Here is a 21138-nt window from a genome sequence, read left to right on the forward strand (position 1 = left end):
TTCATATTGAGATGTTGGCGAGTACTGCCGAATTCGTCAGCCTGTTGAACTGAACGCAAGCGTTCATCCAATTCAGCTTGGAACTCTCTCTGACGTGCTTCGGCCCACGCCTTCACTTGATCTAGTGTTTGGCGAGGGACCCTCGATCGTTTTTCCAACTGGGCATCGGTGAACCCCAGTGGAATATTTACTGCACTTGCCCCAGCTTGGGTAGTCGGGGTAGTGTTCGTAAGATTTGTATAAGCGCCGGTGTTCCCCCCAGTTGCTGGGGTTGTGGTTACCGGGGTTTCTTGGTCGGTTACTGGCCTTGGGACCGGAGTAACGTTAACCATTTCTTCAGAAATTTTGAAAAAACTAAATTAGTTCTAGCTTTTATGCACGGATGGCGCCAATGAAGAAACACTAAGTGAACCCACGGGCAGATTATAGATAATCTGGGGGTTAAGTAATGTTTCCCACGAGGATGAGGTCCAGCAGAGAAGGTTGTTCTTCTGGAGACCTGCAAAACAGACACCGTAAGCTCGTCACTGAGAAGGGGGGGGGGGGGTTCCTCCTTGTGACCACCCTCCGGCGTGAGAATCAGACTAGATTGCTCTGAATATAAGTGTATATTAAGAGATTGCTAGATAAGATTGAGATATCAGATGATGTCCTTACCATTCCAAGGTGTTGGAGTATTTATAGCCGAAGGTAGGTTTCCTAGAAGGTACAGCCGGCTGAATAGTATTCCTGTTCCACCAACAGTGGACTACGCACAGGCCATGCTGGTTGGTGGATAGGCTACGGCCAACAATAAAGGTCGGCTGTATACTGTTCCTTTACTGCCGGCTACGCACTGTTCCACCAACTGTAGGCTGCGCACGTCCCATCGTAAGGGTTGGTGAGTAGGCAGCGGCTAATAGTGACAAACAGTACTAGAGGGTGCTCCTCCTCGTATTGTTGTCGGTGAGCTGTCACCCTGTGATTGGTTCATGGGATGCTCTGGTCAAATTGTCTGTTCCGCCCATACCTTAGTAGGTATAGTACGAAAGACCTTCCAGAAGCATACGGACTGGCTCATTTAGGCAGGAGTATTCCCGCATTGCTCATTCCTTCATGTGACTACTGAAGTGGCTAATGCCTTGTGCGTGTAGCCTTGCTGTTAGTGCGGGTAGCCTTCCCTAATGGCTTGTATCCGCAGCTGCGGGAACAGGCGGGGTACTTCACCATTGGGAGGCTTTCCCTGCGGGTACAGCTGGCGTACTGCGCGTAAGGTTCTTTGAGCATGGTGGGTCCTGCTGGAGCAGTTGGTCATTGCGCAGACGTCCCTGTTCAAGGTGAGTCTTGCGGGTCCAACTGGGCTCTGCTGGGACCTACCTCTTCAAACCCAAACATCAACGTAGAGTCCAAATTAACCCATTATTTGTCTGTGATACATGATACAAAGTTTGGGTCAAAATAATGTGGGTAGATTTGGAGGCCTAAGTTGGACTGTGATCTCTAGCGGGCCACATAGACTAATCTAAAGGATTTAACTAATAAACAAACAGGTTTTTCTTCATGTTCGTTTGTTTTGATAACGAGTGTTTGTCTGTGTTCGTTCATATATAATATAAATCAATGGTTCACTAACGTAGGTGTGTTGTGTATTTGTAGTATGATCTAGATAGAATGAATTGGTTGTCACTTGTCACTTAAGATCTGTTTAGTTGTTTTACCAAATCAAATTTTGAAGTATAATGATTTTAGAACGTGTTAATATAGTGCATGTTTGCAGAGCTTAAAAATTATTTAAAAGGTGACCTGTTCGTATAATGATTTCATAACTGCAGGTTTGTTCGTACAATGTCTTACATGATTTTGTGTGGCATATGACCTGTGGAGCTGCTTTTGTTTTTTTTTCCTTTAGATTGTTCAGACGTAATGCAATAATAATATGATATGTGTTCGTATTTTTTGGTTAGTGTGTTTTAATTATTGGTATGTTTATGTTAATATGTTTTATTTAATTTTCTAAAGTTATACTTGTGTTTTATTTATTGGTGTTATGTCAAGAGTAATATGTTGGTGTGTTTCTTTTACCGTGTCTTTGAAAGTGTGTTTTTGTTCATAACTAATGGCTACATGTATCTCGTTTGAATAACAACATACATAATTCATTAATGTTGGTTATGATGTTTAAGAAATAGTGTTATAATTATAAATGTTCTTGATGATTTGTTTTAGATTTGGATTAAAATATGAGAGTTAAAGACTGATTGGTGTTTTCATATATAACAACCACCATTGAGAACAAAAACACACACCAAACTAACTGGCTGGGAGGGTGGACACCAATCTAATATATTATGACTAAACTACCCTTTAGTCATAATCTAACCCTTTAAAATAAAACACTCCTCAACTTGTTCCATCTTTTAATCTTTAACCATTGACTACCAAGATCTAATCATTCAGAATACTTCTTACACTTTTTAGGCATACTTATCTTCTTAGGATAATCCCTCCCTACACACACACACACACACACACATATATATATATATAAAGGGAAATGATCAAGAGAGAACTCCTCCTTAGAGAGAGAACTAGAGAACTAATAAAAAAATATTTTAATTTAATTAAAAAAAATATTTTTTCTTTCATCCTTCTTATATGTTGTTATTCTTAATATAAAAAAATAATAATAAAAAATATTAAAAATAACTCGTAATGCATATAAGTAATGCATCGACTTTTTTATAATGCATATGTGCAATAGTGTGTATTTTGATATGTGAAATAGTGTTGAATAGCATATATGCAGTTGTTTGTATTGTATATTCGCAATAGTGTTATATTATATATAAAATTTAAAAAAAAAACGATATAATGCATATGTGCATTAGTGTTGTTGTATTAAGTATATGCATTAGTGTGCATTGCATACAATAAATAGTGTTGTATTTGCATATATTCAACATTGTGAAATGTATAATACAATTGTGTTGTATTATATGCAATAAAACACTATTTTTCTATTTGCATATATTCAACAATGTAAATTGTATAATACAATTGTGTTGTATTATATGCAATAAAACACTATTGTATATATAAAATACACATTAATGCATATATGCACTACTTCGACAGTTTTTTTATCAGGAACAATATCAACTTGTTAGAAGGAGGAAATAAAAAGAAATCAAAAAATATTTTTTTTAAAAGATAAAAATAATTCTTTATTAGTTCTCTCTTTAAGGGGAGTTCTCTCTAGATCTCACCTATATATATATATATAGAGAGAGAGAGAGAGAGAGTTACTACTTATAACTTATAGATGTATTTCCAATTAGCTTACATGCTAATTTAAGCCTATAAAAGAACCGAACATCAACAAATTGTTCAGCTGGAAGTTCATCTTCGTTTATTTAAAAAACGAACAAACATGAACATGCATTTTGTTTGTTCATTTATGTTCGTGAGCATCTGGTTATGTTTGTTTATTTACGTTGATGTTTTTTCGTTCGTTTATGTTTTATAAACATCTAAGTAGTTATATATGTGTGTGTGTGTGTATGAAAATAAAAAGGGCTCGTTAAAATGAATGAGGTAAATTTAAGCCACTAATTTAGATATGTTTTCTAGATAAATTGTGATGTATTAGACTTGTTCATTTCTATTGCAAACTATTCATTTAGATTTTAAATGAACGAACATGAATGCACACGGACATGCCCTTATTTTTTATGAGGCGAACATGAAAAAGTAATGATAAGGTACCATGGTGTAACATCCCGAAATTTTTAAGAATAATATTTAATATATTATTTATTTATGGTGGAAAAGTTTACTTGAGTTAGTAGAAAAATAATAAAAAAAAGATGGAAGGATAAGTAGGCTAACTAGATGAAATTAATTATGGATCAAAAAAGAAAGATGGGCCTAAAGTCCATGGGCTTAAGGGAGTATAAATACCCCTTAAAACCCTAATCCTTTCCATTTTCACACATCTCTACACCATAGCCTACACCATAAAAAACGCACACTTCTCCAATATACGTTTTTGAGAAAACCACCCACAAAGACACAAAGATTCCCAGATATATGACCGTCAGATCGGTCTCAAATTTTAACTAAGTGTTCATGATATATAATTGAAGATTTCCAACCATTAGATCTTCGATAAGACGTCGGGAAGTCCGGTTTTTATCACCAAAACCGTAGCAGCTCAATAGTGAAGATTTCGGCGACTGTTCAGCTGTTCCGGCGACTGTAGCGGCGGTTTCCGGCGAAGGAGAGCTGATGGGTTTGTAGATCGGGGCGAGACGGTCCCGTGGCCGCTTGAATCACTCAATTCCGAGTTCGTTTGATTTGGTTTTGGTGTATTCGAGTGATTTTGATTATAAACATCAAAGGTACGTTTTTGTTAAAAAGGTTTACTTTTCGTGTACAGATTTACATTAAAATTTGTAGGATGATAGATCGGGTCATGATTATTGATAAAGTAATGAACTTGATAGTAAATGGGTTAGTTGGTTTGTTTCGGGTAAAACGAGTAGTGTCTGGTTCATGAAAAGGACGGGTAAACGAAGTTGGTTTTGCATGAAACTTGGTAGGATAGATAATCGGGTATTGTTATACCCTAAAAATGTAAACTTGATGTTAAAAGTGGACTTAACGAACTTGTTAGCGTACACGGTCCATGTTAGAAACCCTAGATATAGCCTAAATGGGGTTTAAAACCCATAAAGGCTCAAGCTTTATGAACAAACGGGCAAGGTCTTAGCCGAAAATGGAAATGGGAACGTCTATGTGTTGATACCAAACCATAATAGGGGTTTAGATGACAAAACATGTATGGATAACGAAGATAAAGAACCAAGCAGTAACAGCCAGTTCGAATGCAATGCATGTATTCGTATACATCCATAAATTCGAATACATTATAAGACTCACATACAATGCTCACACTCGAATACAATCTGGTCATTCGATTACAACAGTGGGACTCGAATACATTGTAAATTCGCATACATTATATATATATTCGAATACATTTAAGGATTCGCATACATTATATATATATATATATATATATTCAAATACATTTACGGATTCGCATAAAATATATATTCGAATACATTTAAGGATTCGCATACATTATATATATATATATATATTCAAATACATTTTAGGTTCGCATATAATATATTCATTCGAATACACTTAAGGACTCGAATACATAGATATATTCGAATACATTATATATGTTCGAATAGAATGGAAGAATCGAATACATTGTTGTATCGCATATGATGTACATAAAATTATACATCTTTTTAGCATCAAATAATCTCTAAAAACTACAATTTTATCAAATAACATAGCACATAAGGCTACTTATCATAATAAAATGTAATTTCAGGTGAAGCCAAGCCCCAAACGAAGAAACAAGCGAAAAGACGAAGAAAAACGGAAGAAAACACAAGAAAAACAAGAAACACGCCCCCATGCCTCAAGAAACACGCCCCATGCTTCTGAACACCAGAAAAGACAAAAATCTATAAGGAAAGACAAAAACTGAGAACAAAAGCACGGGGCTATGCCCTTGACCACGGGGCCGTGGTCATCTACAAGAAAAGACAAAACAAATTTGGCACATGTCATAAAAATGCACGAGGGCATGCCTACGTAAGCACGGGGCCGTGCTTCACACTCCAGATTGTCTATAAATAGTGGCTCATGTTGCACTCATTTGGTGTGCCTTGAAGAGAGTTCTATCCGGTTTTCACTTATAAAAACACCCACTAACACTCATATTGAAGATCTAGTGAAGAGTTTGAAGGCTTGGAGATCATCATCATCAACCATCATCATTACCCATCATCATCATTAAGAAGGAAGATTCATCCACATTTGGTTAGATTGTTCTAGTTTAATCATGTGTTGGCTATTATCATCCATTTTAATGCTCATTATGAGCTAAACTCCATTTACCATCTAATATCTATGAAGAAGCTTTGTTTTACTTGATAATTATATAAAACATGTGGTTTAGTCTAGTAAAGTACATGGTTATCTTACAATTATCTTTTGCTGAGAAATGTTTCACCATCTTAAATCAACAATTCAAAGTTGGTGATTGTCGATTATATTGACAATCATTCATGATCGATTCATGTTCTTGAAAAGTAGAAATACTTTGATAAATTATCGAAACATGGATCCTTATATTGTATTTAGAAATGATTAGATATAAGTTATGATCTATTTCTCTAAGTCTTGGTAATCCGAAAATGGCATTGCTTAGGATATCATGCTAGTTAAAGAAATCATATGTTAATGGCATGTGTAATTATAACCTACTTAAATCAACCTAGGGAGGTTGTGTGAGTTAACTACAACCACCCGAAGTTGTTAGAATTGGTATTTGAGAAATCGAAGTCAATCATAATCTTTCTACTTTACGAAACTACTTGCCAACTTAAATTGACATTCTCGAGGTAGCATGACATTAGGAAAGGGTCGACTTTAAAATGCACATGTTATCCCTTTTCTGTCAAAGATGCTCACTTAAGGCTTAAGGAGCTATCTATCATATATTATTACGACAAGTTTATCACATGTTTACATATCAATCATCAATGATAAAATGGAGTGGATTCTTGATCTTAGATGGTAACCTTCACATAATTGAACTATTTGTTTAGAATTTCTCTTCTTGGTCACCTGTATATTATATATAAGTATTTATATTTTATAAAAAGTTTAAAAATAAACCCCAATATGATTAAAACCTCCGATTGAAATAAAACAACGATTTATTATTAGAAACATCTGTGTCCACGGATCGATACGTGGTTCTTACCAATACTATTATACATATACGATAGGTACACTTGCCTATTTTGTGTGTGTTTAGTCTTTGTAGAAATCACTTTTATAAATTTAAAACACGATCTTGTGGAAAAGGAAATCATCCCATCCTTCATATTGTATACACAGCACACCGCATCAAGTTTTTGGCGCCGCTGCCGGGGACACGGTACGTTTCTAGGAACGATTCAAATTTTAATTTAATCATTGTTTATAATTGTACAAATATTTAACCTTCATTTTATTTTATTTTTATTAATTACTAACTATATAATTTTACGGCTAGCCTAAATTTTAACCTTTATTTACCTATCCTTTATTTTAGCTTAACTGATTTAGACATTAGTTTTTAGTTTAAAATAGCTTAGCCTAACTCATAGTTTAACTTCTACTAACCTTTAGTCTAACTTTAACTAACTTTTACTGTAGTTTTAATTTTGATTTAGTCCCATGTATGTCCTCTATTTTTGAGTCTGAGCTTGTTTCTCCAATTTCTGAACCGGAACGACTCTTTCGTCGACGAGCACGTAAACGAACTGCAGAAACCGCCGAAGCAATCAAAGACGAGTCAGTAGAAGCCACCACATCAGGAAAAAATCAAAACGAAGAAATGATGGCGGCCCAGAACAATGAGCCGAATATGAGCCAGTATTCCAAGCCAACTCTCGAAGGCTACGGCAATGGAGTGGCTCCACCCGAAATCACCGAAAATTTCGAAATCAAATCATGCACCATTCATATGGTGGAAAATTCATTTCAATTTCATGGTCTCCTCGACGAAGACCCTCTTTCTCACATATCTCGATTCCTACAAATCTACGGAACCTTTAAAATTCAAAACTGTTCAGACGATCAAATCAAACTCAAACTCTTTCCTTTCTCTCTATGGGGTCAAGCCTTGGAATGCATAGAATCTCTTTCCTCTGGTTCCATCACCACTTGGGACAAGATGGTTGAACAGTTTCTCCTATAATATTTTCCGCCTGATAAAATTGCCAAATACCGAGCCAGCATTACCGGGTTCCGGACCGATGATGATGAGTCATTACACGCATCATGGGCAAGATACAAAAGTCTTCTAAGAAGATGCCCACATCATGGACTGAGTGTATGGTTACAAGTACAAACTTTCTTTGGCGCACAATCTAGTCAAAACAAACAGGCCATCGACCAAATCGCTGGTGGAGACCTGGGATCCAAATCACCTAACGAAGCATTTGAAGTCCTGGAGAAAGCCGTAAAGAAGAGTTTCGCTTACAACCGTAAAGGAATACATCACGTCGATTCCAATACTCTTGTCACAGCATAGCTTGAAGCCCTTTCTAAAAAATTCAAACAACTTCAAACCGAGCTATCAAAAACCAGATTCACCTGTGACACCTGTGGAGGAACTCATAAGACAAGTGATTGTAAACAAGTCATTATGGCCATGGAAGAAGTCGATTTCATCGCTCGACAGAACAACAACAACACTTTCAGCAATAACTACAATCCAGGATGGAGAAACCACCCGAATTTCAGTTGGAAAGAAGGAGGTAACACTCAACCCCTGCTCGGATTCGAGAAAAGACCGATAAATCAATCTTTCCAGCCTAAACCTCAATTCCAAGATCAAATTTCTAGTAGCCATCAAAACCCGAGCTACTCAAAGATCGAAGAGATGTTAATCCAACTCATGACCAAAACAAATGAAGCAGAAAAAAGGCCGACTCAAGAGCTGTTGATATTAGCGTAGTATTATTAAAACATGAAGCCGACCTCAAAAGTCAACAAGCATCATTACAGAATCTAGAAACTCAAATCGGACAAATTGCCCGAAATTTATCCGAAAGACCACCCGACACTCTTCCAAGCAACACAATCACTAACCCGGATGCGAAAGCTAACCCTGTTACACTCAGAAGCGGTACAACCACTATTGCCTCACCAACTTTAGAACCAGTTACGGAAAAGGAGTCTACTGATGAAACACGGGAAAGAATGACCCCAACGGGCACCGTAAAACCCAAGGAGCCAGTCCGAACTTATGTTCCACCTATTCCATACCCAGGAAGGCTGAAGCAGGAACGATTGGAAGCTAAGTACGGGAAGTTTTTAGAACTCTTCAAACAACTCCATATCAACATTCCTTTTGTCAAAGCCATCGCTCAAATGCCAAAATATGCCAAGTTTCTCAAAGAAGTACTGACAAACAAAAGGAAGCTGGAGGAACTCTCACATGCCACTCTGAGTGAAGAATGTTCAGCAGTCCTCCAAAGCAAGCTGCCAACAAAAATGACTGATCTAGGGAGTTTTACTATCCCTTGTCTAATAGGAAATTTATCAGTTAGCAATGCCCTAGCTGACCTAGGAGATAGTATTAATTTAATGCCTTGCAAAACTAGGGATGGGAGAACCTAAGCCCACCCGCATAAGCATTCAGTTAGCTGATCGATCTGTTAAATATCCTCGGGACATTGTTGAAAACATGCTCGTCAAAATTGACAAGTTTGTTTTCCTAGTAGATTTTGTAATTCTAGACATGTAGGAAGAAAAAAGTGTACCTCTTATTTTAGGAAGACCCTTCTTAGCCACTGCAAAAGCTATTGTTGACGCTTGCACCGGCAAACTAACTCTTAGGGTCAGTGATGAGGCAATCACTTTTGACATAGGGAAATCTATGCAATATCCGCAACATCATGATGACACATTATATTGTGTCGACATCATAGATTCCATCGTGAGTTGCTATATGCGAGATTCCACCATCAATAAACCGCTAGAGACACAAGTCTTAGACAAAACACTCAACATAACCATTTTAGAAAACGAAATTCTAAATAATAACTATCAGGAAGCATCGGAAGTAGTGTATGAAATCACAGAATGTAATGAAAAATCAAAACCATCAATCGAAGAACCACCAGCCTTAGAGTTAAAAGAACTACCAAGCCATATCGAATACGTCTTTCTAGAAAAAGACTCTCAACTTCCAGTAATTATTTCGTCTCACCTTTCTAAAGAAGAGAAAGACGAACTTCTTTAAGTTCTTAAAAACCATAAGAAAGCCATCACATGGAAGATCATGGATATCAAGGGCATCATTCCCTCCTTTTGTACTCACAAAATTCTCATGGAGGAAGAATACAAACCCGTGGTTCAACATCAAAGACGCCTCAATTCCAACATGAAAGATGTGGTGTAGAAAGAAGTAATCAACTCCTTGATGCGGGATTAATCTACCCAATTTCGGATTCACCTTGGGTTAGTCCCGTTCAAGTAGTACCCAAGAAGGGAGGAATGACGGTCGTAATGAACGAAACGAATGAGCTAATACCAATGAGAACCATCACGGGCTGGCAAGTTTGCATCGACTACTGGAAACTTAATGACGCCACAAGAAAAGATCATTTTCCGGTTCCTTTCATCGATCAAATGCTTGAGCGATTATCTGGAAAAATGTTCTACTATTTTCTTGATGGATTTTCCAGATATTTTCAAATTCCCATTGCTCCTGAAGATCAGGAGAAAACCACTTTTACATGTCCATACGGAACCTATCTCTAAACTTCCGTACCCAACGTCAGTAAAAGCTATTAGTAGTTTTCTAGGTCACGCAGAATTCTACCGACGTTTCATAAAAGATTTTTCCAAAATTGCTAGGCCTATGACCAAAATTCTGGAGAAAGACGCACCCTTCGTCTTCTCTGAAGAATGTGTTGAATCATTCAACATATTGAAAGACAAACTTGTCAACGCACCAATCATGACTACACCCGACTGGACCTTTCCATTCGAAATCATGTGCGATGCAAGTGACTTTGCAGTTGAAGCCGTACTCGGACAACGCATGGAAAAGCACTTTCACCCAATTTACTATGCTAGTAAGACTCTCAACGATGCACAAGAGAATTACACCACAACAGAAAAGGAGTTACTTTACCTTTGAAAAATTTAGATCATACCTCGTTCTTTCCAAAACCATAGTTTACCCCGACCATGCCGCAATACGTTACCTCTTCAATAAGCAAGATGCCAAACCCAGACTTATCTGATGGATCTTACTACTCCAATAATTTGACATCGAAGTAAAAGACAAGAAAGGAGCAGAGAATGTAGCCACAGACCATCTCTCACGCTTAGAATGCCCAACTTCAGAAGAACTTCACAAAAAAATTATCAATGATAATTTCCCACATGAAATTCTCATGCGCATCCAAGCGGTCATAGAGGAGAAAGAAGAAAGTCCTTGGTATGCCAACTTTGCAAACTACCTAACTTTTAGAATCCTAAGAAAAGGACTTTCTCATCAACAAGGGAAGAAATTCTTCTCCGACCTTAAGTTCTACTTCTGGGAAGATCCGTACTTGTTTAGGATAGGTGCCGATCAGGTTATTCATAGGTGTGTAGCAGGAAAGGAAGCCTTAGATATTCTCAAAAACTGCCATGAAGGACCTACTGGTGGACACCACAGTACCACCACTACGGTCAAAAAAGTATTTGATGCAGGATTCTTCTGGCCCATCATATACAAAGATACACATGCTTTGATCCAAGCATGCGATGCTTGTCAGAGAGCCGGAAACATCTCAGCCAAAAATGTGATGGCTCAGAAAGGCATTCAAATTTGTGAAGTCTTTGATGTATGGGGAATAGATTTCATGGGCCCATTTCCTAACTCATTCGGAATTAAATACATCCTTGTAGCTGTCGACTACGTATCTAAATGGGTAGAGGCACAAGCTCTTCCCACTAACAATGCTTGAGTAGTTGTACGATTTCTGAAAAAGTTATTTTCACGATTCAAAGCCCTAATCAGTGACAGAGGTACTCACTTCTGTAATGCTTTAATGGACAAAGTCTTAGCGCAATATGGAGTTCACCATCGACTGGAAACACCATACCACCCCCAGACCAGCGGGCAGGTAGAGGTCTCGAATCGAGGAATTAAAAGGATCTTAGAAAGAACCATAGGAATGAATCGCAAATATTGGGCAGAAAAGTTAGATGACGCTTTGTGGGCCCTTAGGACAGCCTACAAAACCCCCATAGGAATGACACCCTTCAAACTCGTTTATGGGAAAGCATGTCATCTACCAGTAGAATTAAAACACAAAGCCTACTGGGCCCTCAGAGCAGTGAACTTTGATCTATTGTCCGCCGGCATAAACCGGGAAGATCAAATTCACGAACTCGAAGAACTAAGAACATTAGCCTATGAAAATTCATGGTCTTACAAAACGCTTACACGACGCCCATTTAAAAGGAAACAAGAAATTCCAAGTTGGCGATCGTGCACTGTTATACAACACACGTTTATAGGAATCGGTCTGCCCAAGACACATATTAGAGTTGATGTGGCTAGTATGTTATGATCCAAGTCGGGTCATACCCAATAACAAGCTAGACAAACACCATGATATTTATTTAAGATATGAACTAATAAATAAATATCAACACTTAGAATATTTAGAAATGGGTTTCTAGATATTTGCACTTATTTAAGATATAAATTATATGGTTAATTTATATTTTGAGAGAAAGTATTTTATGTTGTTGTTTAAATTGGTTATACAACAAACATAAAAGACATGTTACATAATACATGTTACAAAACCTTGCTAGTCAATATTACATAAGTAACAAATAATAATACTTAACATTTTGAATTTGTTGGAGGGAAACCAAAAGTGGGCTACCCCTCCCCCCTCTCTCTTGTCTGTATTAGTTTTGTTATTTACAAGGACATGCAAGGTTGTAGTTGGTGGATGAGTTATTATTCACTTTCACCTTCTCTCTCACACACACAAGTAAACTCTCTCTCTCTCTCTTATCTCTTCCACCATTTTCGGCCAAGGAAGAACAAGAACAAGAAGAAGGGTTTTCTAAGTACAAATCCTAGCATACAAGGTGTTTGTTGAAGGCTTGGAGGGTATACAAGCTTGAGGCACTTCTCCATTGAAGGCTTGCTATTCAAACCGTCATCTTCTTCATCCTTCTTGCATCTTGAAAGGTTGTATTACATAAAGCCCCTATGAATGTTGTTTTTGTATGCATGCAAATTCGTATTTGGATCCGGGGTTTGGGTTTTACATATAAAACGGGTTTTATATTAATCAATATAACAAGATTTTAAACAAATTAATCCGCTGAGTTTTTCATATAAATGGGTTTATATGGCTTTGATATCTTGTTAAAACCCAACAACGTTTACGTCTTTTCCAAGGAAAATTGAAATCACGATGGATAGGTCCATACATAGTTGAATCAGTCTTTGACTATGGGACAGTCGAGATCTCAAATTCAAACGGCCAAAAGTTCAAAGTAAATGGGCATCGATTAAAACCATATATCGATGGACCATTTGAAGAAATATCGGAGGTAGTAACCCTCCAACTCCCTAAATAGAAGATTAAGGATACAAGGTCTGGCCAAGACCTTCAAAAACTAGGCCGTGTAAATACTTGTTTTTTTTTGTTTAAAAAAAATCCCAAAAACACGGGGGCGTGCTTAAGGAAGCACGGTGCCGTGCCAAAAATTGCGGACTGGAATCTTCGCTGCAAAAATCTCAGTCAGACTGGTTTGTAACAGAATTGTCAGAGTAAAAACACGGGCCGTGCTTCCAAAAGCATGGGGCCGTGCTTAGGTATCTGGTTGGCTATAAAAGGCACCTCTAGCCAAAGTATTCCTTACATCAACCAAAACCAAAATAATCCTCTCTGAAAATTCAACATGCCTACTGAAATAAGTGAAGTAATTCCCGTTCCTCGACAACCGAGAAACGATGCCCGTCATGTTTTCAAAACCGAGCTTCTCTTGAAACTTGAAGAACTCGTCAAGAAACTCACCGAAATGAATCTCCTTGCTGAGATGCGCCTCGTTCAACTCACCGAATCGGTGGAAAACATGAAAATGGAGCTTCGAGACATTAACGAACAACTCCGGTTTCATGTTCTCGGTTTCACGTACTTTCCGCCACCATGGCCATCCGGAGGAGGAGTACCTTTCGGGGAAATCTAGGAAACTTAATTTTTTGTTTTCATGTGTAAACAAGGGCATTACGCACAATGTGCTAGGAAATTCGGGCTTAACCCAAATATTTTCTTATTTTTAGGAAAACCGGGCTTATCCTATATATGTTTTAGGACCCTTTAATTTTAATGAAAAGTAGTTTTTAGGATGACCAAACTTCTAAAATACCATGATAAACATCATTCTAAAAATTACGGCTCTCGCGTTTGACTGAAAAATATAAGAAAATCTCAGTGACAAAAGCACGGGCCGTGCTTCAAGAAGAACGAGGCCGTGGTCACCCTAGAATCTTCAGCATGATACGCGCTGAATCCGTACAATTCTCTGACTCAGAAACATTTATTCCCCTAGCAGCACAGGGCCGTGCTTCCAAAAGCACAGGGTCGTGTTCGACTTTCCAGTCTCTACATAATGTATGCAAAAACTCACTATTCCATTCACACCAAACACAAAATTACTGAAATGGAAAGTAAGAAAGTTGAATGGAGGCCAGTGAGAAAAGGCAAGCAACATGAATCTTCTTCAAACCTTGAGGAAGAGATCATGAGGCTACAATGCATTATGAGAGACCTAGTCGAAAGAAACATCCAAACTGAAGCTCGCGTAATCAAGTTAATCAACAAAGTCGAACTACTTCGGTTTGAAAACTTCCATGTTGTGGATGACCACCACAAGGATGTGGCTTCCAAGCTCAACTTTCTCAACCGGGAAATCATAAAGCTCGACAAAAAACTTTCCGAGCTCTTGGAAGTTAAACAAGCACCACCACACATTCAAGTCTTGTTCGGGAATGGTGGTCGTTGAAGTCCCGACTTTGTTTTATGTTGGAGTTGCTCCCGTAATATTATGTGTTAAAAGTCTAGGATTGTTGTCGTACTTTTCATTTTACTATGTTTATTATGTTTTATGTTTTAATGAAGTTTAGGACTTTTAATTACTGTCTTAATCCTAACCTACAAAGAAAATCAGTTAAAAACGAACCAAGCTCGCCAAATAAACAGTAAAAAAAAAGAGAAGCTGTCTGCATTATGCAGCACGGTACCATGCTTCCAAAAGTACGACATCGTGCTTTTATGTTCAGTGCAGTTACGAATTTTTAACTAATAAAATAACTTTTCCAACCACCCAACCCTAAAACCAACTTCATTTCTGAACAGCAAACCGTCGACCAACCCCCTATTTCACTAATTTCTTCATCAAATTTTCAATTTCGAACCAAAGGTATGTTAATTTAAAGATATATTGTTCAAATTCATCTTTTTAGGTTTAGTTTAACCCTAAAATCTTTCAAACTGATTAAATCGGGTCTAAACCCGAAAACGATATGGGTTATTCTATTAGTTTAGGATGAATAGATTGTTGAATAGTTGATTGTTAAAGTTTAATTTAAAGGAACCATTTGGGTTTTGATCTTAAGATGAATATCCAACAAACTAATAAACCAAATTGTTATAACCGGTTATAAACGAAGGTTCGAATCTGGATAAAGTAGAAATTAGGATTAAAAATACGAACCCTGCTTTGAACAACACGAATCGTGGTCACCTTTTGGTCAACCAAAAGTCAAATTCTGTAGGAACTGACAAGCAACAGCAGCACGGTACCGTGCTTTTGAAAGCATGCCGCCGTGCTTTGCTCTCTGTTCCAGCATAATAATAATTTTTGTTGACTTTTGACTAATTTGAGTACAAATTGCAGATGGTCGAGTATGAGAACGATGTTCATGCATTTCTGGTCTTTCCCGGACACAGTGCAAAGAACAGACAGGCTAACACCAGACTAACCTACCTGAACCGAGGATTTCCAGAACCAAACTTTTACGCCTGCAGAGACACATTGCGCCAAGTCAATCAATGGGACCGGTACAAGACATTTGTGAAAGGGCCGTGGAAAAGATTTTTTGGTCAAACGGGAGAAGTGGTAACCGAACGGACAAAGGAGTTCTTAGCTTCTTTCAACATAAAGACCAAGAAATTGGGCATGTGGGATGAGATGCCGTCGAATTTAGATGTGGGGGTGAATGGCACACAACTTCTGTCACCCAACTGGGAATTGATATGGGAATCTACAAAACCGCGGAAACTGACTCAGAAATTTGGTTTAATGCTAAGACAACATTTGCAGATGAAGATGCTGATGATGAAGCTGAAGCAGGGAACACAAGGTTAGAAGCATGGGAACAACTGACTTACGGTACTGAAGAATAAAATGCAAGCATTTCGAAGGGCATAGCACTACGTGACCCGCTCATGAGATACATTCACCGTCTGCTCAGTCACACTGCCACGGCTCGAGGTCAAAGTGAGGGGGTTGTTAAGTTGAGGGATCTTTGGGCATTGTACTGCATGAAGAATGACGAACCATGCAACATCACATTATTATTCTGCAAGCTTTTCATGACAAATGCAACTGCCAAAGGAAATACCCCGGTTTTTGGTGGCCCTTGGATCTATAACCTCTATGGGGCCTATAATGTGGACAGATAAGGGACTCGAAGCCCAGATCCGATATCTCTCAGCCTAGATTATTGCCAAAGCATGCGATGGTTCAGCGAATCAGTCAAAACCCAGATGTGTGGAGGTTCTGTGATAAGTATAACCAGGTTTGGGACCCCGAAGACCCTGCAGAGATGATGCTTCAGGACGTGCCCGAGAGGAGAGGATCACCGCCAAGACAAACCGACGCCGCACCTACCATTAGCGAGGAGGCCCATCTTCACCAGGGGTTGGCCCCGGCTCGTCATACGACAACCGATACTATTTCGAGGGTCTGTATGGACTCATTGATCAATTCTCAGCTAACACTACCGCCTCATTTGACAGGTTCACAGGTCAGATCGCAGCCTCGGACACACAGAGGGCAGCTGAGTATGAGGAGACGAGGAGAGAGATTAATCGATTGGCTTATCTCATGGATACACAGAGGGCAGCGGAGTGGGGACCATTTGACCCGGACACGGGTAACTGATGAGTCGTGGACTGGTAGGTCGGGCACGGGCAGAAATTGGTAGTACCTTTATGACATTATTATTATGTGTGTTTTAAACAATTTACTTTTTGTCGATTACTTGTTTATGTGTTTGTTTGGTTGGACACTTTTATAGCCGTGGGTGCCAAGACATTAGTAGTAGGTAGGACGATTCCATACCCAATTTTTAGCAAATTATTCTTGGTTGTTTGTGGTTGTTTGCAGTTTTATATTCTACATGTAAAAAACAGGAAAACGGACGATAAACAGGGGACGCTCTGTCGAAATTTCGTTAACCCATAGGGAAGTACCTCTCTATTTTAACCCACCATACTCAATTAGAATTTTTATCTTTCAATGAATCTTTGCACATTGAGGACAATGTGAGAATCAAGTGTGGAGAGGGGAATTACTTGACCAATTGTTTGCTCAAATAATTATAAAAATTCTCTAATCAACAAATATTTTTGCAGCAAACAAAGATTGTTTTTACAACAAAACCTAATCCAAAATTTTTTTTGCAAATAAACAAATATTAATCTACTATAACTAAAAAAGTGAAAAGTAAAAAAAGAAGTTTTGTAATATTGAAAAGAAATTTATGCAAAATATGGCGTTTATACCAAATTCCTCAGTTACTATGAGATAAAACCTCATGCCATATATATTTTTTCGGAAGCTTTGAGTGAGTCATATGTGTCGTGTGATTTAGAACTTGTCGCAAATATTCATTTCACGACCACATGAAGCGTTGTATAAAGAAGAAGGTAATGATATCACCATTCCCCAAATTACAAAACCCAAAAAGCTTAACCAAAACCCTACCACTTTATCCATCTCACCGGTAAAATACAACACTGGTCTTTTACCGGCAGACCCTAAAGAACTGGAGATGCATTCTTTCGATTTCAAATTTCTTTGCTGCATACATTTCGCAAAACCTAGGTTGCCTCTAGAACTTAGGGAGAGAATCTTTCTCTTTAGCAATGAGGTGAGGAAAAAGTGGCGCCAAGACGAACAAAGGCCACCATTTTGTGGGATTTCCAAAAACACAATGAAAAGAAGAGCAAAAAGATACGAACGATGCTTAGGTTGTGGAAACTGGTCCCACGAAGGAAGATGTAGAAAAAGTCAAACTCAGTCTCTGCATGAATATACCGAACTAATGAGGGTGAGGGCTATTAGGCTCAAAGTCGAACGATCCACTAGAGTTGGAAGTTATTTTCAGAATAGGATTGAGGAAGAACGGATCCACATCCTCGACAAAACTAGTCTTGACGATCTGACTTTAAAAGAGTCACTAGGTCTCTAATATATATATATATATTATTTCATCATCGGGAGAAAAAGCTAACCATCGAAGACACACTACAACAAAAAGGGCTTTTTAGGACCTTTTGTGTGGGATGCTTGTAAAATAGGGTCCTAAAATCTATTTAATAGGACAAATGAATATTTGTGGTCCTTTTACAATATACGCTACAGAATCGGTGTCCTAAAAAGTTATTTAATAGGATGGATGATTCTTTGGGGTCGTATTATCATATAACTTAATAAGGCACTTAAAATCTAAATCCTAATAAAGTAATCTATAAGACATGTAGTTGTTGGTGTCTCATTATGTGGTAATGTAATAGGACACTTGATCACTTGAGGTCTTATTATAACACAAGTTAATAGGACACTTTGTAGTTAAGTCATAAATGTTCGGTGTTATAGGACCCTTTCTAGTCGAAGTCATATAAGAACATAACTTAATAGGACATTTTACACTAAGGTCTTATAACTTTAACCTTTATAAGACGCTTAATCATTGTGGTGTTATTATAATACACCGTAATAGGACATTTGATATTTGAGTCATAAAACGTATGTTTTATAGGACGCTTATTCGCTAGAGTTTTATAATAACATAACTTAACCGGACACTTGACACTTGAGTCTTATAACTTTAACCTTTATAGGGTGCTTAATCATTGTGGTGTTATTATAATTCATCGTAATAGGACACTTGATATTGCAGTCATAAAATATCTGTTTTATAGGACGTTTATTCGCTAGAGTTTTATTATAACATAACTTAATATGACACTTGACACTTGGGTCTTATAGTTTAACCTCATGACGTTTAACCATTTTGGTGTTATTGTAATACATTGTAATAGGACTTGATATATGAGCCATAAAACATCAGTTTTATAGTACGCTTATTCGCTAGAATTTCATTGTAGCATAACTTATTGCGGCACTTGACACTTGAGTTTTATAACTTTAAACTTTATAAGATGCTTAATCATTGTGGTATTATTATAATATACTATAATAAGATACTTTATATTTGAGTCATTAAACATCACTTTTATATAACGCTTATTCGCTAGAATTTTAATATACACTAGTACAAAAATGAGGTCCTTTTGAGCGGTAATTAGGCTTGTTTTATGTGGTTAAGAGACCGCCCAAATAGATGTTGCTGGAAAGATTAGGAACCGTCCATAATGCGGAAGATACTCGCTCAAAATGAACCTAACACTACAAGAAAAGGATGTTTTAGGGGCGACGATATTAGCGGCGACAAGTCACGATCGGCGTTTTTTTAAGAAAAACATCTGGGCCATTGACAGATGTCTTGATCCAACGGCCAGGGTTTATTCTCCAAACTAGGCGCCACTAATCCCTTTTTTGCACAACCCGGGAAATAAATCCATATTCCCTCTCTTTTCTCACATTCACATCTGCAGCTCTGTCTCTCGATCTCTCTGTTGCGACATGCCGGCCACCTGAGCTCCTCTAAGCACCACCGTGGGTAAGTAGATTCACCTCCATCTTTATCTTTTCTCACTTTCAAGATCTGCGTCTTTATCTTTTAACCCATCTTCAGTTTGTTTTGTGAAGTCGCAGCTCCTCCGACGCCGGCCACCACTCTCAAGAACCGAGCTTGAACCGGCCACCATTCCTCAATAACTGTAAGATCTACTGTTTTTGTAAAATATTACGGCTATTGGTGTTATTAGTTGAAATTGCCTGGAATTGGGGAAATCAAAATTTAGGTTTAATATTCATATTTGTTGAAAATCTGGAAATTTTGTGTATATTAGGTCGTTAATTGTGTGACAATATGATAATTGTGTGTAAATGGTGAAAAGTGTAATACATTTGGGAAAATCTTGAACCGGCCACCACTCTCAACATTAATTGTAAAATCAAATAGTTTTAATTAAATGTAAGCAATTTTAATTAAATATAATAAGCAGACTTTATTGAATTTATTTGACCATACAAGCTGTACTAATTGATCTTAAAAGTTTGGCCATACAAATTGTATAATTTGACTTTAAAAGTCGAACCATTGAATATGATCAATTTAATGAATATGTTTGGTAGGACTTACTGATTGGTACTAAGTCCAGTTGTATCCGTTTTGACTTGAATCTTCTTTTGCCAAGATCAGTTTTGACCCAAACATAGATCCCAACCAAACTGAACCTTTTTATAATCAACCCCTTCAGCCTAGGACCAGCCACCCAAATCTTGAACTTATGTGATTGCACTTTTTTTTAACAACAAATTGCATGCCATTCTGTATTTATGTGCATGTGTGTATAGAATATAAAATTCTTTTTAATGAATTATTATATAAAATCAAATGTTAATAAAATGAAAACTCTATAAGTAATGCTAATGCACTTTCACAAGCTAACGATTTTAAACAAGCGATATGTGGTGACTTCATATCATAATATGCATTAAGATGCGTGTACATATTGCTATTGATTGTTGCTGACTTTTTGTTTGTAGGTGTAGGCATAAGGTTTTTTATGGGTGTGGAGAGGCAACATTTCTACTCATGTGTGCGCATCTGTTTAATGGGAATAACAAGGTACGCCATAAAACGTCAATTTTTTTTAGATTTACCGTAAGTACGTTTTTTCATTTAAATTTTTTCTTTTTTTGGCTGATATACAGTTTGACTTTTGGATGTCAAACTTAATGGATTAGATATGCTTAGAATGAAAGTTGACTGTCGAAACATGAAACGAATCTGACCTGATCCATGACGATGTTTCCACGGATTTCGAGATGAACGAACCACGTCTTGATCTTCTTCTCCGGTTGCTTGAGACCTGCAATGGCTTTTCGGGGGCGTGGAGGTGACTGCTAAGAAATCTCAAGGATCTCTCGTTTACAGACACAAAAATATGGTGGTGGCTCTTATTGAGCATGACCCTTTAACCATGAGGTGGAGACCTCCTTATATAGAGAGCCTCATGGCCACCATCATGGTACCCTAATGGGCCTAGCCCAGTTAGGGTTACCTCC

At 37.7% G+C, this 21138-nt stretch overlaps 1 long non-coding RNA gene across 1 annotated transcript; it reads left to right on the forward strand.

Moving 5' to 3' along the window:
* The first annotated feature begins 19488 nt into the window (after positions 1 to 19488).
* On the forward strand, positions 19489 to 20694 carry LOC143623067 (uncharacterized). Its single transcript, XR_013151825.1, has 3 exons — positions 19489 to 19624; positions 19700 to 19784; positions 20617 to 20694. It is a non-coding gene; the product is annotated as an uncharacterized LOC143623067 (long non-coding RNA).
* The last annotated feature ends 444 nt before the right edge of the window (positions 20695 to 21138 follow it).

The sequence above is a fragment of the Bidens hawaiensis genome, unplaced genomic scaffold, assembly GCF_021521415.1.
Source record: "Bidens hawaiensis isolate Kalapana, Puna unplaced genomic scaffold, B.hawaiensis_p1.1 tig00003270_1, whole genome shotgun sequence".
NCBI lineage: Eukaryota > Viridiplantae > Streptophyta > Magnoliopsida > Asterales > Asteraceae > Bidens > Bidens hawaiensis.